The following is a 14,804-nucleotide window of genomic DNA, read 5'->3' on the forward strand; positions in this document are numbered from 1 at the left end:
GCACCTATAGCAAAGTGTAAGCACTCATACCTGGATCCTTTCCAGAGGGAGAGCAAGATTTAATCAATCCACAATAAACATTGTGCAATGAAAATGAATGCTACTAGACAACATGCTGTACTCCATGAACCAGATGGCTAAATTATACTGTGTGGGGTCTGTGAGCATACAGTACGTGACTGCATCTCCCTGGTGCTAATCCTCCGACTCTTCAGCCATAGTACAAAACTTGTCCCAAAATTGTGTCAACTTCCATGTGTTATTTCCCCTTGCAGTTGTTTTGTGTGCATTTTTCTTCTAAATAATATAAGCTGAGCCAAAAGTCAGGCTAAAAATACAGTAATTTTAGCTGGGCAAGCAAATATTTATTCCACTGTCTCATGTTGGATTTCCTCAGAGAAGTGGCTTCTGTGGCAGCACCAGAAGTTCTATTGTTTTCAAAGGTTTTCACCTTTGTGGGAAAACTTGATTTTTTTGGTTCATTTTCTCACATCAGTTCTTCAGCTATACTGTTGTGTTGAGTGGACCAGATCATATCTTTATGTTGTCTATCTATCCTCATTCTATTTTTGAGCACCGATAACGACCCTGTTTGTTTTCAGGAAGCATCTGTTGGTTTAAGATTTTAAGAAAGAAAAAGAAAAGCTTTTTTTTTTCGCAGTTGAAGGGAACCAAAACTACATCTCATTGAACTGTTATGACTAGATTCAAGCCAAGCAGCAGACTGGAACTAGATATTGCAAATATATGCATTCTGTTGAGTGCAAAGGTGACTAAGCACAGGCATGGGTACAATCACGTAATTCCATTATGTAGGTTTATCCTTAAGCATGTAGCTTTGATTACTCCAGACGGAATTACATCAGCCACTGAATAACTTGCCTGTATATTGTCTCAGAAGATCAACAGTGTTTGCTACCAGGCTTTGTATTTTACAGAGCAGGGGGATGTCTGGTTTCACAAATGGTTTTAGTCATTACCCTTATTCTTTCTTTACGTCCTCCAAGTGCGGTTAAACACTAGAGTTCTGTTTTAATGACAGAAATGGCAGGCCATTCATTCTGTTAAACAGTAATCATAGGAAAGTGACAACATTTACGTCTGAAATGAGCAAAAATAAACCCCAAAACTAAAACATTTTCTCGGAAAACCTTCTTGATGACTTTCAAGCTCCCAGGTGAGGTATTTCTGCGGCTGAAGCCCCAATCCCCGGTGCTGAATGCTGACTTACCAGCGAAGGCACTGACCCTGTTCTCTGTGCGGCGCAGGCCCCGCTCCCATTCCGGCCCCGGCCGTGCCTTTTGTCGCTGCCGGGGCGGCTCTGCCGTGCCGGGCTCGCTCCCCGGGGTCACGGTGCGGAGCGCGGAGCCCGCTCCGGCTCTCCGGCAGCGCTGCAGCCCCAGCTCCCTAACGTTGCATAAGTGCCGGCTGCGGCAGCCTCTTGTTTACAGTGCCCCGGCTGCGGCGGCCCCGGCGCTGCCCGGATCCTCCGTTCTCACCCCGGCATCGCGCTGGATCCCCGCCCGCCCGCCCGCCGGGGCAGCGGCACCGCGCGTCCCGCCCGCAGCCCCTCACCTTTAATTGCCGTGTGCCGCTGCCCCGAGCCGCCCTCCCGAGGCACCGAGCCGGCCGCCGGGCCCCGGCGTGGCTCTGCCGGGGGTCATGGTGCTGGCCCGGCACCGCGCTGGGAGCCGCTGCCGGCGCTGCACTTGTTTTGCCTCTCTAAGTTACTCACAAGTTTCTGCTTGGCTTGGCAGGCGCCTGGCCCCTCCCTTCCCCTGTTTACAGCCGGTTTCAAGAAGTGAGAGGTTGTGCTCGGAGCTGTCGGATCCAGCTCGCTTTGTAGTCCCTGGGTTTCGGATTTGCTGCTTAAAATCCATGGGGCGTGCAGGTTTGTTATGGTTTTGTCATCGGTGCTGGGGATCTGCAGGGCTGCTGCCCAGCCCGTGCCATTCCCTGCAAGTGCAGTCAACAGCCTTCACTCAAGAGCGTGGGTTTATTTTTAACTCGGGATGAGAATATGTAGCTTTGAGGTTTCATTTTCATAGCCCATATATCCTGAACAATCAGTATTTAAAAATTCCTGTACTACATAGTGCACAGCTGCTTGTGGTACTGGCAAACATGAGCCAGCTTTTAAAACAAAGTAGGAAGAAAAGTTGCTGAGCGTTTACTTTGAATTTGGAGATTGTTTTGGTGTTGTGAAAAGGTGTTACAACATAACCCTCATTTTGTGATAGTATTATGAGTTCCATTCTGCTTCCTTTTTAAAAAAAGTTGATTAATCTCAAGGATATTTGCATTTCACTTGCAGTTAATAGATGAGAATGCTTATATTTAACACAACTTTAAAATGGATCACTTCTTGAAAGAGCTTTTGAACTGCAGATTGATAATTTATCCCATAATGAATTTTTTCCTGTGGTTGTTCTGTTGTTTATATGGAAACTCCTCAGACTAATGAAAACGGATTACCTTTGAAGTATGTTTCCAACTGATATCACCAACCCAAACAGAGAGCTGCCTTTTTAAAAATAATTTGGCTTATATTTAGAAATTCTGAAGCTTTATTCCATAGCAAATAAACACCAATGTAGTATCCCTTATTGGAAAAATAAGCCGCTGTATATGAAATAAATACCGTAAAAACACTAAAGCTGAGATTAGCTCAGTTGTTTAGAGCATGATGCTAACACCAACGTTGTGGGTTTGGTCTCCATATGGGCCATTTATCTGGACTAGATCTTTGTGGGTCCCTTCCAACTCTTGAGTATCCTATAAAGTCTAAAAATGGTCATCCTGCTTGAGTTACTCAATCTGACCACAGTTTGTATGTAAATGTTCGTTACAAATTTTGTAAAACCACTGCAGCTCCCAAAAGCAGAAAATTCCCCCATTCCTGTTTGATAGATAGTCCACAGACAGAATTTTGTGTGTGCTGTGGATAACTTCATGTTACAAACTGTGGCATCACATTTTTGGTGCTTCAGAACTTAGAAGGACTTTAATCATCCTAAATTCACCAGGGGAACAGCAAAGTAGGAAAGGTATTCATGTAGAAGCACTTTTAGAGTGCTCATACTTGGCCAAAAGCCAATTTCCTTACACTCCATTAAAGCTGAAGGTGGTTTTATTTAGATAACAATGTCCATGAAGTACTTAAGAAAAAACTTCTTGCAACATAGCACAAGAAGCTGACAGCACTTGGTGGCAAAGATTATTTTAGAAAAGAGCCATAAAATGAACTCTAAATAATGAGAAAAAAATGAAGTTCTGCTCAGTTGTCTGACAGAGTCCATAGCTGCAGTCAGGCTTTTTCAGACATTTCCATTCATAATGCAGCACTAAGTTGCAGAGCAGGTTGGGTAAGAGTTTGAAGCGTGACCATTCTATGCTTGGATTGTTTTATTTGACTTAAAAAACCAACCCTTCATCCAGCTGCAGCACTGTCTCTTTTCTCTGCAGATTTTTTTTGTTTATACAGCACATGGTTTGTCTGCTTGCTCCATTTTCATCTATGTGTGATGTAGCTCTTACCTGTTTTTTCTGATCTCTCAGTGTGTTTTCACAAGCTGTGGCATCATTATAAACTAATAGCTAGTAAAGTACATAGCTAATAAAGCTGTTGCCAGCAAGGTCTCTGAACATGCCAAACACTTGTACCTTTGTCACGTCCTCTTTGAGTTCCCACAGGATCTCAGTTCCTACACACTGAAACCCTGTGCTGCCTAGGGGAGGGCTGGGCCCTACACAGAGCTTTGCTGGGCAGCACAGATTTCCTTCAGATCTAGACTGAGCAAACTAAAAATCACGGCCAGAAGTGCTGTATGTATATATAAACCATGGCTTAGTAGATTGTCAGCTCCTCATCGGGGTTTGAAAGGTGCTTTCTGAAAGGGACATGCTGAATATTACTTATGGATTAATTCTTAAAACTTTAAATAATGGATGACCAATTTTTTTGAAAATTAGAAAGCTACAATTAGTTGTACATCCAGGAGAGCACATTGAATTCTCAAGTGCTGGAGAGTGAAGTGTCACATTGCTGTTCCCTCTCAGTCTGGGTAACATGACATTTCTTTAGGCCTACTAGCTTATACACATACCATAGGGATTAGCAAATGACTTCTAGGCTGGATATACAGAAAAGTAAAACTAAATAGCTCAGGTTAGATGTGAGGGTGGAAATGCAGCAGTGCAGGCAAGTAGGAATATACTTTTCTCATGGAGTTGGTGAGTTGCTGCTGTTTATAATGTAATAATACAGCTCAGATAAAATGCTTTTAACATGAGTGGAGAAGAAAATCCTGCTTGATACTGGGGGCTGGGCTGAAAAACAGGCCCCTTCCAACCCTGTCATTTATGTCTTTGTGGTGCAACCATTGACCAGTTTGGCAGGGGAAGTTCATAATTGATACTGGTTCCATTTATAATGTGGTTAATTCAGTGCAGTGTAAGGTGAAAGAAGGCACGATCAAACAAGGATAATTGATACAGAGTAGCATTGAATGTAGTAAGCCTATGCTGGATATTTTAAAAAGTATAAATCAAAAAGCAAGAGCAGGTCAGTTGAAAGAGAGGGAACAAGGGGTTTGCCACTCATGCCAGTCAGCTCATGGAAGAGTAGTCACCCAACATTCTGGTCCTGCTGATTTCACCCTTCATTAGGCTCAGGTTTTGGTTTTCTAAACCCTTTCCCTTTGCTATATAACTTGCTTTAATAGCAGCATAGCAATAATTAATAATTAAGATAAACCCAAGATTTTTCACTTACATAACCCAACTCTTGCTTCCTCCTTGATTCTGCACAATTTGAGGGCTGTGAACCCATTTCCAGCTCTATAGGTAATTGCCTTCCTTTGGACTAATGTTTTTCCTTTTACATTCTTTCTCTCCGTGCATAAATTCTTATGTACATTTCCTGATTTCTTAATTTAGTTACCTATCTGCCTGGCCAATGTTTTCCTCTTTATCTCTCCCTGATGACTCCCTTACAATTAACACTGCACCTCCCATCATTATTTGCTCATATGACACGCACACAGTATCCCATCCAAATGATGACAGGGCTTCCAAGCATGACATGCTTTCACTTCAACTTTGTGACTTTTCTCTGGAATATGTCATGCTGTTCTTTGGTATTTTGGATCAGCAGTAAAGATTACATTCTCAAGAACTGAAAGGGTGCATTTCTGTTGTACGTGGCATGAGTACAGAGATACCCATGTTCCTGAAATTGGTCTTTGCACTTTGCATTGGTCCCCCTTAGATGTTGCTCACTCTGCTTTTCCAGAAATTCTGAATATATGTTGTCTTCAGAGCTCCTTCCTGTGGGTGGGTGACCTTTGTTATTGTTCCACAGATGTTGGCAACCCCTGTCTCATTTGTTTATCCTCTCATTCTGTAAGCACCATCTTTGTGGTAAATCATTTGCGTAGCAGCTACCTGGTAATTCAGATCCCACTAGTGCCATGATAATCTGCCTACTGCCCTGGCCTCCTGGCAACCTGCTAAATAGATGCTTTTTCCCTCCTGTTTTGACCTTTTGTTGTTGTTATTTATCATTGTTATTATTAAATATATAAATAATATGTACAATTATTAATGTAGTTATTAGCAATGTCAGTTGCACATTGGGGTTGTGTTTAGATTGTTCAGCTCTTTGGGAATCTGAGTTCATATAAGCCATGTCAAAAGTAACTCTGGAAATTGCTGCTACAGGTCACTAAGCATCAAGAAATGAGTTCAGATGGGCTTTTTGTTAGGAAGAAGAAGAAAATTGGATTTTAGGGTATGGCAACTATTTTTTTAGAATGTGCATATTCTCTAATAGGTTAGAACTGCAGGACTTTCTTCTGTTTTTAGAGTTCATAGAAGGTTGCTCAGAACAATGTGTGTATCCATCAGAAATGAATAATTGTATTTGCTTTTGTTTCTCTTTCTCCCTCTCAATTTCTAAGCAGCTTAAAGCTTATGAGAACAGATAATTTACTCCAATAAAGGAAGATAAAAAAGATCAGCTACTCTGGGAACCATAATCAAAACTGCTAAATGGTGTGTTTAAGAGCCCTTTAGATGTGTTGGAGAGTGGCAGTGTTGTGGTGCTCTGGATGGTTGTAAAAGCCACCTACCATGGGGCAGAAGTTCTGTGGAGAGGAGATAGCCCAGCACTGCAGCCCCTAAAGATTTGTGTGGAAGGAGTCCCTTGCTCAGATACAGATGCTGTCTGCCAGGCACATCTGCCACTCCAGATTTTGTGCTGTTCATTTCTTTGCAGTGCAGCCTCTGTGGCAGCTGGGTTGCAGTGGCTGTGCCCTCCTGGCAGCTGCTGGGGATCAGCTGCACTGGAGGCTCTGCACGGGTTAACTCCATAAACTCAGCCTGGTTTTGTTAAGCTCTCCCTGTCCCAGCGTGGATGAGTGGCACTGATGGTGCTGCTCCACCCCTTCCTGACTTAGCTTTATCACTGAATTCTGTAACAGCTTCTCTATGGAAAACATGACATATTGTTTCTTTTTCAGTGTTTCTGTGCAGCGAGAAAGAATGCACTACAGAGTGAACAGTGCAGCTTTTAATACTTAAAGATTTCATCACTGCAAAAAATGAAATACCTTACTTTTTGTTAGTTCTACAGGTGATGATTCCATCAGGCAGAATGAATTTACACAGTGATTACCTGTATCCATCTATCTACAGGCCTCAGCTGCCAGGGATCCTGACATGAGATACGATTTGGAGATGCTCTAATACCCACTAGATAATGCTTTTAAAAGAGATTAAGCTATATGCAAAACAAAACCTGAGTAATTTTCCTAGTATTCCTATTCACTTCCAGGAACTTATGGCGTATTAAATAACAGGAATAATTAGAATGAATGCAGTATTAGAAAATCAGCTTACGTAAGGTGCTTCCAGTTCTGGACTTTATAAAGTTGACCAGTTGGAATACAAGAAGTGACAGCTTTTAAGCATCAGCAGAGTAGATGGCGCCATTCAGAGTGCTGAACAGCCAGTTAGCACTGCTGCAGTTCTGCTCCATGTTTTCAGAGCACTTTGTAGCTGATTTTGATGTAGCTATCCCACTTTAAAACTACATAGCAGCAACCTTAAATAGCATTTAGTGTCAAGATGACTGAAAGTTGTTATGTATATGTATTAATTCTTTTAACTGCTTCACTGAAAACAAACTTCTAAAGAATTTAACCTTTGTAAGAATTTTCAGTGTGCTTGTAATTCGTGAGCCAGAGAAACCAAAATAATTGCACACAAGCAAGTAATTTCCTTCAGTTTAAAACTGAATGTAAGTTGCAGATTTATTTTAGTATTAAGTACTGCAACTCAGTGGATTTAACAGAGACCTTCAGAAGGCATCTTTACTGTTGTGATGTTGATGTTCAGAGCAGCTGGGACTTTGTCCCACAGTTTTTAACCAAACTATTTCATTCATTTATTCTGACTTAAGGAACTTAGTAGACTCAGTGGGTGATTTCTTTAATAAATTTTTCATAACTTGCCATCACTGATTAAATATAAGGAGTTTTGCCCCCAGTACCTACTGCCACTTAAACTGTAGAGCAACAGGTCAGTTCAGACTGGTTTGTGGGAAAAAATTCATGAAACTTACTTGTTCCTGTTTTTTATGTAAAGATCATCATATTGTAGAAACTTCTGCAGAGTCCTTTGTAATATTTGAGATAATATAAAAAACAGTTTTATGGTAAAATTTGTTTAGGTAATAAGTGCAAACAGGTCATTTGCACCTTACAAGATAAAGATAGCAGGTGCCTGGGCCTCTGTATTTCCAGCATTTTGGAATTGCCCAGGTTCCAGGTAAGGAATGTTTGTACTTGTGGTTCATGTAAATCAGCATCATTCCAAGAAGGCAGATTCTCTCCAATCAAAATTCATGCAAATTATGGCAATTCTGGGCTTTGCTGACTGAATTTATTCCAGGAAGAGAGTGTCAAAGGTGCACGGCCTGTGCTGGAATTACTGTGTAAATGAGTTGGCCCAGTGAGCTGGCAGGGTGGAAACTGCAGCTCTTATCTTCCCCCACTGTTTGTCAGCTTCACCCGTGCTCAGGGCTTGTGGCAGGGAGCTCTGCTGAAATTTGGCAGTACAGAAACATTCCCCAGAGGTCTTTTGGTGCCAGTTGCAGAGGCTGGCAGGAGGCACAGATGGTACTTTTCCTGGAAACTATAACATAATGCTGTTTCCTATTAGACACACTGGTGAAAGCTGACTCGGTGACTTAATCAACCAGAGCATCACGTTGGCTGGGGAGGAAACTCTTGCGGAACAGACCCTGACCACAGGGACCAGGTTTCCAGTAAAAGCAGAAATACTGACATAGTTCCTTATCAGATAGCATATAGAAGAATTGTAAAACCAGTTTGAGTTTGAAGGGGAAAATCAGCCCTCAGAGTTGTACTAAGGCTGAAATGACTTCAAAATTTGTCACATCCGCTAGAGACAAACATATCTTTCTGTTAATTGCTGGCAAGTCTGAGACATCTTGTTCCTGACACTCCTGTGGCTTTTAATTTTCACTGCTTGGTGAAGGAAATAGCATATTCTAGCTCCCTTCTGGATGAACTTGCATAATTACTGATTACATCTTATTCCATTAATAATGTGTGAATAAAACACTATAAATTTACATTCCAGGGGGTCTAGTATAATATTAATGCTGATCTAAGCTTGGTTATTATTAGATGGCAAGATTTAGAATAAGAATTTTCATTTACCAGGGGCTTGAGGCATCTTTCTGACATGAATGAGTTCTGATTTGTCCACTTATTGCTTGCCATGTGCCACTCCCCACTCCACCTTATCAGTGACTGGGAGCTTTTATCCCTTAGTCATCAAAATGTTCTACCAATAAACCCAATTTCCTCTAAGATTCCCCACTGCAGCTGTATGTATATATCAAACTTCAAAATAACCCTTAAGCACATTCTGTTCTGGGATGCTGACAAATAGTTTGACAGGTTTAAGTATTTGATGATTTCATTTGAGTCCTTGGCCATCCTTCCACAGACCTGTGGCTGGGGATGCTTCCTTAGGGACTCTTAATGGGTATTGTTTCTCCAGGGCAACATGAGGCTGGACAAATGTTTCCAAGGAAAAAAACAAAACAGACAAAAAAAACAAACAAAAAACCAAAACAAAACAAAAAAAAAAAAAAAACCCCCAACAAAACCAAAAAAAACCCCCAAAAAAACCAAAACCCCAAGTAATTTTGTGGGAAGAGATGTGTAAAGGAGTCTGAGACCTCTGTAAACCTGGACTCTTTAAATCTAAAGCCTCCTGCTACAAAAACATCTGTGAAGTCACACCTGGAGTCTGCTACCAGTAGCCATCTGCTGCCCACACTGCATCCATTCCATGGTATTTTGGAAAGCCATGGTTAGGATTGTAAAAATTCCTGGAACTAGAGCCACGTTAATGACATGGAAATAAGTACTAGTGCTTACTAACTGCAGTGTATCCATTCACATGCCATACAGCAATTAACTCTCTAAAAATTTGAACAGACTTTTTGTAGCGATTTCTTAGTGTCCTTCATAGGTAACACGCTGTTTTTAGTAAGTCTTGCCTGCTTCAGGAAGCAAAAATAACTTCTGTAGCACCTTTGTTACTGCAGGAGCCCTGATATATTGGATTTGCGTGGCAAGTTTTATTTCTCATTACCCTACTTTAATTTGATTGTTATTGAATTCATTTTTCTGTAAGTTGAGTCTGTTTTGTTTAGGATGGTAATGGGAGAGTGATCTCTCCCCCTCCTTCTTTCAACCCAAAAGCCTTGAGTTCTATTTTCTCTCCCTGTCCAGCTGTGGAGGGGAGTGAGAGCGTGGCTCTGCTGGGTACCTGCTGCCCAGCTGAGGTCAGCCCACCACAGAAATAAATGTATAATCTGCTTCCTCCTGTGCTAATGGGTGGAAGCCTGAGGAGTAATTAGTTTGTCAGAGAGCCAGTTTCTTACTAATGATTGATAAATGGTTGTTTTGACAGAGCCCACACAGGCACTGGGTGCTGAGAACAGTAAAGCACAGTTTGTAGGGAGGCCACTGGAGCCTGCTGGTCTGTCCTCACCTAAATGAGCTCTACTTATTGTGGCTGTTGTGGAAGATATGCAGAATATTCTGATAGCCTCTTATCTGATGTTCAGATCCTGCATGCAGGAGTTCAGACTAATCAGTCTGATGTGCTAATCACAAACATTGATGTTTACATGAATCACTTTGACCAGACATTTGATTAACTTTGTTGCATCACTTCAGAATCAGTCTGACTTGTGTAGAAATCCATGGAATTCTGCTCAGACTTAAATGATGGAGCCAATCAAACCCGTGCCAGATGTGATGCTGGCATGACAAATAGGGTGCTGCCTTTTATGCTGCTTTAGCATTTCTGTCAGAACAAAGTTAAGTTCAGCTGACAGAGCCCTAAGGGAGAGTAGGTGTTCTGCTACATACAGTAGAAAACAGATTTGCAAAAATCACTGTGATTAGTGTAGTTAAAAATGCTTATGGAGGCTAAAAGGACAGCAGTCATTCTGCTTATTCAAAGTGTCTGCTGCAAGCAGTCAGGAAATTTTTGGTGCTTTGAAGTTTGCCTTTGGCTTACCTGCTTTTATAATATAAATGGAAATGCAACTTAATTGTGATTAATTAGTTAATTAGTTACCGCTGTGTCTATCTGCTTTGCAGTAATATTTCACAGTATGGTTTGCTGCATGTTCATTACTATCCTATGAATAAAAGATTCATAAGGATCTCACTTTCACAGAGAACTTTTTTTCTCTCTCTTAAACACTAATTGGATTAACTTTTGATCAATTCCTCTGCTATACTTCTCTTCTGTAATACTTCTGGATTTAATATACAGAAACATAAAGATCTTGTATACTCAGAGCAATAAATAAAAAAAATTAAAGCATATAGTTATTGCCTAAAGAAACAGTGAGAAATGAAGCCTAATGTGCATGAAAATTGATATGCACAAGAAAAGCAACTACAACTTTGTTTTGGCCAGCCAGATAAAAGTGGGAGTATGGCAAATTCAAACAGTGATGTTTTCCCTAAAGAACTGCTATCTAAAACCCAAACATTGTTTTCTAATGACGGCATGATGCAAGGCTTAGATGAATTTATGTAAATTCTTTCTAGGCTCTTAAAAACCGAAAGCAATCTAAAAGGAGAACTGCATAAAATCTCACCTGGGAGGCACTGCCTTGCTGTCGCAGAAGCATTTTTCCCATCAAGCCAGTCCCTTTTGTGAGCGAGCTCAGCAGAGAGTGCAGGGTCTCATTTCTGGGGCAGAGCAAGCCCTGGGAGCCGCTGTGGCCGCGGTGCCCCCGGCGTGGCACTGGACACTGTGGGCACATGTGACTGCCCTGCACATACGTGCTCATAATCCCCTAAGCTGCAGCCACACGCTCTCATTGGAGCTCTGGCAACACCAGGGCCTGATCCTGCCCTGGGCACCGTGCTGTGTACCCTGCCCCTGGTTGGGAAAGGGTTTGGGAAAGGACAGAGGGAAAGGACACGCTGTGGTTCGGGGAACAGTTCAGCCATTGGTGTTGTTACATAACGGGAGACAAACAGCGGCTGCATCAAACCCAGAGAGCTTTGGTACAGGAAAATAATTTGACCATCAGAGCAGCTACTCTGTGCACATTAGCAGAGTCATGGCCAGAATGAGCCAGGCTGACAAAAATATTATATTAGTGAGGTGTGATTTTCTTCATAGCTGCTCATCACAGCTGTGTGTGCTGGGAGTCTCATCCCCCCCACCTCAGAAACACAATGCTGTTTACCAAAACCCTGCAACATCCTCTGGAGATTTAAACAGTAACCAACGTTAGACTTGAAAAAGAGCCAATGTGAGCTTTAAAAAATACTGTAAACCTCAGAATTCTTTTATGCATTCAGAAGAAACATTTTAATTGGGGGGAAAATAATCATGTAAGGAAAATGGTGCTGCTCTATCAACTGACTTTAATGAGGTGGTAGGTACATGTAAATTCTTTGCATTTGAATAAAAAGCCTGTAACATCATGATTCTGTCTATTTAGCTTGAATACAAATAGTCCTTAAATAATTTGCCTTTTTAAACTGTGGTGAAGAAATAATTTATGTGTTTTCCTTCCTCCCCAAAGCAGTAAAGTTGAATACATGATTTTACTTACTAACTATAAAGGAGTTGACCCATAAAATGAATGAAGAACTTGTCTTTCATGTTAGCATGTGGATCTTCTTTAGTGTATGTAATAAAAATGTATTTTGTTGTTCTATACCATTAGTTGCTTATTTTTAATTTTGCAGTTTCTTACAAGCTAAATTTCACAACAGGACTCCGAGATGGGCTCTAAGGTTAACACCTGAGAACGTTCTAAGTGTTGGTATTCATGATCTAAGTATTTGCTTAGTTCAGTTATTTTTTGTTCCTTTTGGCTAAGCTTCTATTGTTTATATTAAAGTTAACCCCCCCAAGTCTCTATTTACAATGTCTATCACACAGCAGCTCTGCTAGTAGGTCCCCTGTAAGTATTTTCCATTAGATTTTCCATTGTTGGAGATTGGTCAAATTGTTAAATAAACAAGCACTTCTTTAATCTCTGAAGTAATATTTCTTTGAGGAGACAGTGTGGGGCAGCCCAGGATTATGACTTTTCCTTTTTTTATGCTTGTAATATTTCATACTTATCACTCATTTGGTTAAGCCGTTATGTATGGTTTGTATTTTGAAACACAGAGAAGAAAACCCAAGCTGTGTTGTTGATTTATATTTGATAATACCAGTGACAGTTGGGCATGGAATTGAAGGGGAAGTGTGCTTTCCTTTTGAAATTCAGCCCTCATAAACTTTAGCATATCAGCTTTTTGCCGGACAGAAATGCAGAGACTGGGAGATGGAATAGCACTCCTTTGGTCTCCAGGGAGAGCAGGGGGTAATAATGTGGCTCCTTGGAGTCTGCTGCTCTCCTGGTTTTATAGAGGCAACTGCTTGCTCTCATAGGCCCTGCCAGTCCATCACTTCTTTCAGGCTGTAGTGCCCACAACCTAATACTTTTTCCATTTTCCTGGCTGGGTTTGTCAAGCAGACTTTCTGCAAGGTTTCCTGGAGTGTAGAGATACAGAATCCCTGCCACAATGATGCTGTGTAACTACAGCTTGTAGTCACAAGTGGTAGTTGGTCACCTGGAGTTACTTGGGGAACCTGTGGGACAAAGAAAATTGCTGTGCTTTGACCATAAAGCACATTTCAATAATATCCATAATTACAGAACTTTTCCAGATATTTCTTGTGTTTTCTGGCCTCCCCAGAACAGTAAAGTTTAAGATATGCTTCTATTTATCAGCCATAAAGGAGATTAACCCTAAAATGAATGAAGAATCCGTGGGCAAATCTATGGATGGGGTTTTGTGCTGAGACTTGGTCCTGGCCACACAGCTGCAAGGGGACTGAGGGAAATGTTGAGGTTTACTTTAGTGACTTATTTTTTAACTCTGCCTCACTGCAAAGTCAGCAAGCACAAACCTCAGTGAAGGTGGAGCCTCTTCTGTGACCTGCCAGGTAAATTAGCCCAGACCTAAAACACCTTTAAGCACAAGCCAGATATTTTTGCTGTGCATGTGGCAGAGGCTCGGCTGGACAGGTGTCTGGTGTGAGCACGAAACACACAGAACATAATGCAGTTTTTCTTTGTGTCCGCTAAGCAGCAGGGATCACAGAAACCTTGGAGGCCTCCTCACAAGATTAATTTTCAGATACGGTGTACTGTTCAATATTTTTGGGGTTGATTCATACACTGAATTAAATATGGCAGTTCCCTGTCCACCTTGCCCCAATTATGTCTCTCATGGCTGATTTTTCTATAAAGTTAATGCACAGCCCTGAAGTTCATAATTACAGGTAACCTTGGTAATATGAAAATGGGATATAAACAGTGCAGGTTTTTCTTTACAGAATAATCTGTCGTGATTCAGATGTTCAAGTCTTATATGTTTAAGGTGCTGATGTCCCTAACATGCTGCTACATCTGATAGACAATTCTAGTAGTAGTTTTTACTTACAGAAGCTAAATAAGACCAAAACAAAGTTCTGTGCAATTTTGTTCAACATTATAATGACTTTTAAAAGTTCACCTTCCAGGACTGCTCTGTGCAGTAACTTAGACAGTTTCAGTGATTCAGGTGGATTAAACAAATCACAAGGTTAAAGTGAAAGTAGTTATTCAGGACTGTGGTTGCCAGAGCATTATTTTTATGAGCTGAAGTGGTTTCATTGAAGCATCACTATAATATTAGTGAATTAGTGTGTGTGTTTCAGCCCTTCATACCCATGTGCAGAGTGTCTATAAAGAGTGGTTATTCATTTAAAGGATTATCACAAATATTCCTCAGTATACTTTTATCTTAAGCGGGTACCTTCAAAGGAATGCAGGCAGTTGGTGGTTGATGATAGAGAGACTGAGCAAAGATCTCCTGGTTCACTGCACAGACTGAAGCCAATCCCCACTGACATTCCTTCTCATTTTCGGTATTACTGTTTCAAGTGTAAAGCAAGGTGTAGTATTAATGGGATTCATTCAAGACTGTTTATTTCTGTTTCATCTTAGTCTGAATATTCAGCAAGTTCATATTTGGTCATAACAAGTCTGAAAATGCTTTAGTAATTACATAAAAAAATGAAAGTGAATGTGCAAATCAGCTGAGGTAAGCAAGACTTATTTGCACATTTTAGGTTAGTTGCTTTAGCACTGCCTTTTATATGAGCACAGCTTTGAGTCCCTTTCG

At 41.1% G+C, this 14,804-nt stretch overlaps 2 protein-coding genes across 3 annotated transcripts in view; one reads left to right on the top strand and one right to left on the bottom strand.

Annotated features, from left to right (window-relative positions):
* C16H7orf50 (chromosome 16 C7orf50 homolog) overlaps positions 1-14,804 on the top strand; it is a 119,822-nt gene that overhangs the window by 46,285 nt on the left and 58,733 nt on the right. The window lies entirely within an intron of this gene.
* Positions 1-14,804, bottom strand: part of GPR146 (G protein-coupled receptor 146) — a 48,166-nt gene that overhangs the window by 5,711 nt on the left and 27,651 nt on the right. Inside the window, exon 1 of one of the 2 annotated variants that reach the window (XM_058035225.1) lies at positions 1,576-1,619. The exons of the other annotated variant lie outside the window; for it this stretch is intronic. The gene's annotated coding sequence lies outside the window, so the exon portion shown is untranslated. Of the gene's footprint in view, positions 1-1,575; positions 1,620-14,804 lie in introns of those variants that run through there. 2 annotated transcript variants of the gene reach the window in all.

This window comes from Melospiza georgiana, chromosome 16, assembly GCF_028018845.1.
Source record: "Melospiza georgiana isolate bMelGeo1 chromosome 16, bMelGeo1.pri, whole genome shotgun sequence".
In the NCBI taxonomy this organism is placed as follows: domain Eukaryota; kingdom Metazoa; phylum Chordata; class Aves; order Passeriformes; family Passerellidae; genus Melospiza; species Melospiza georgiana.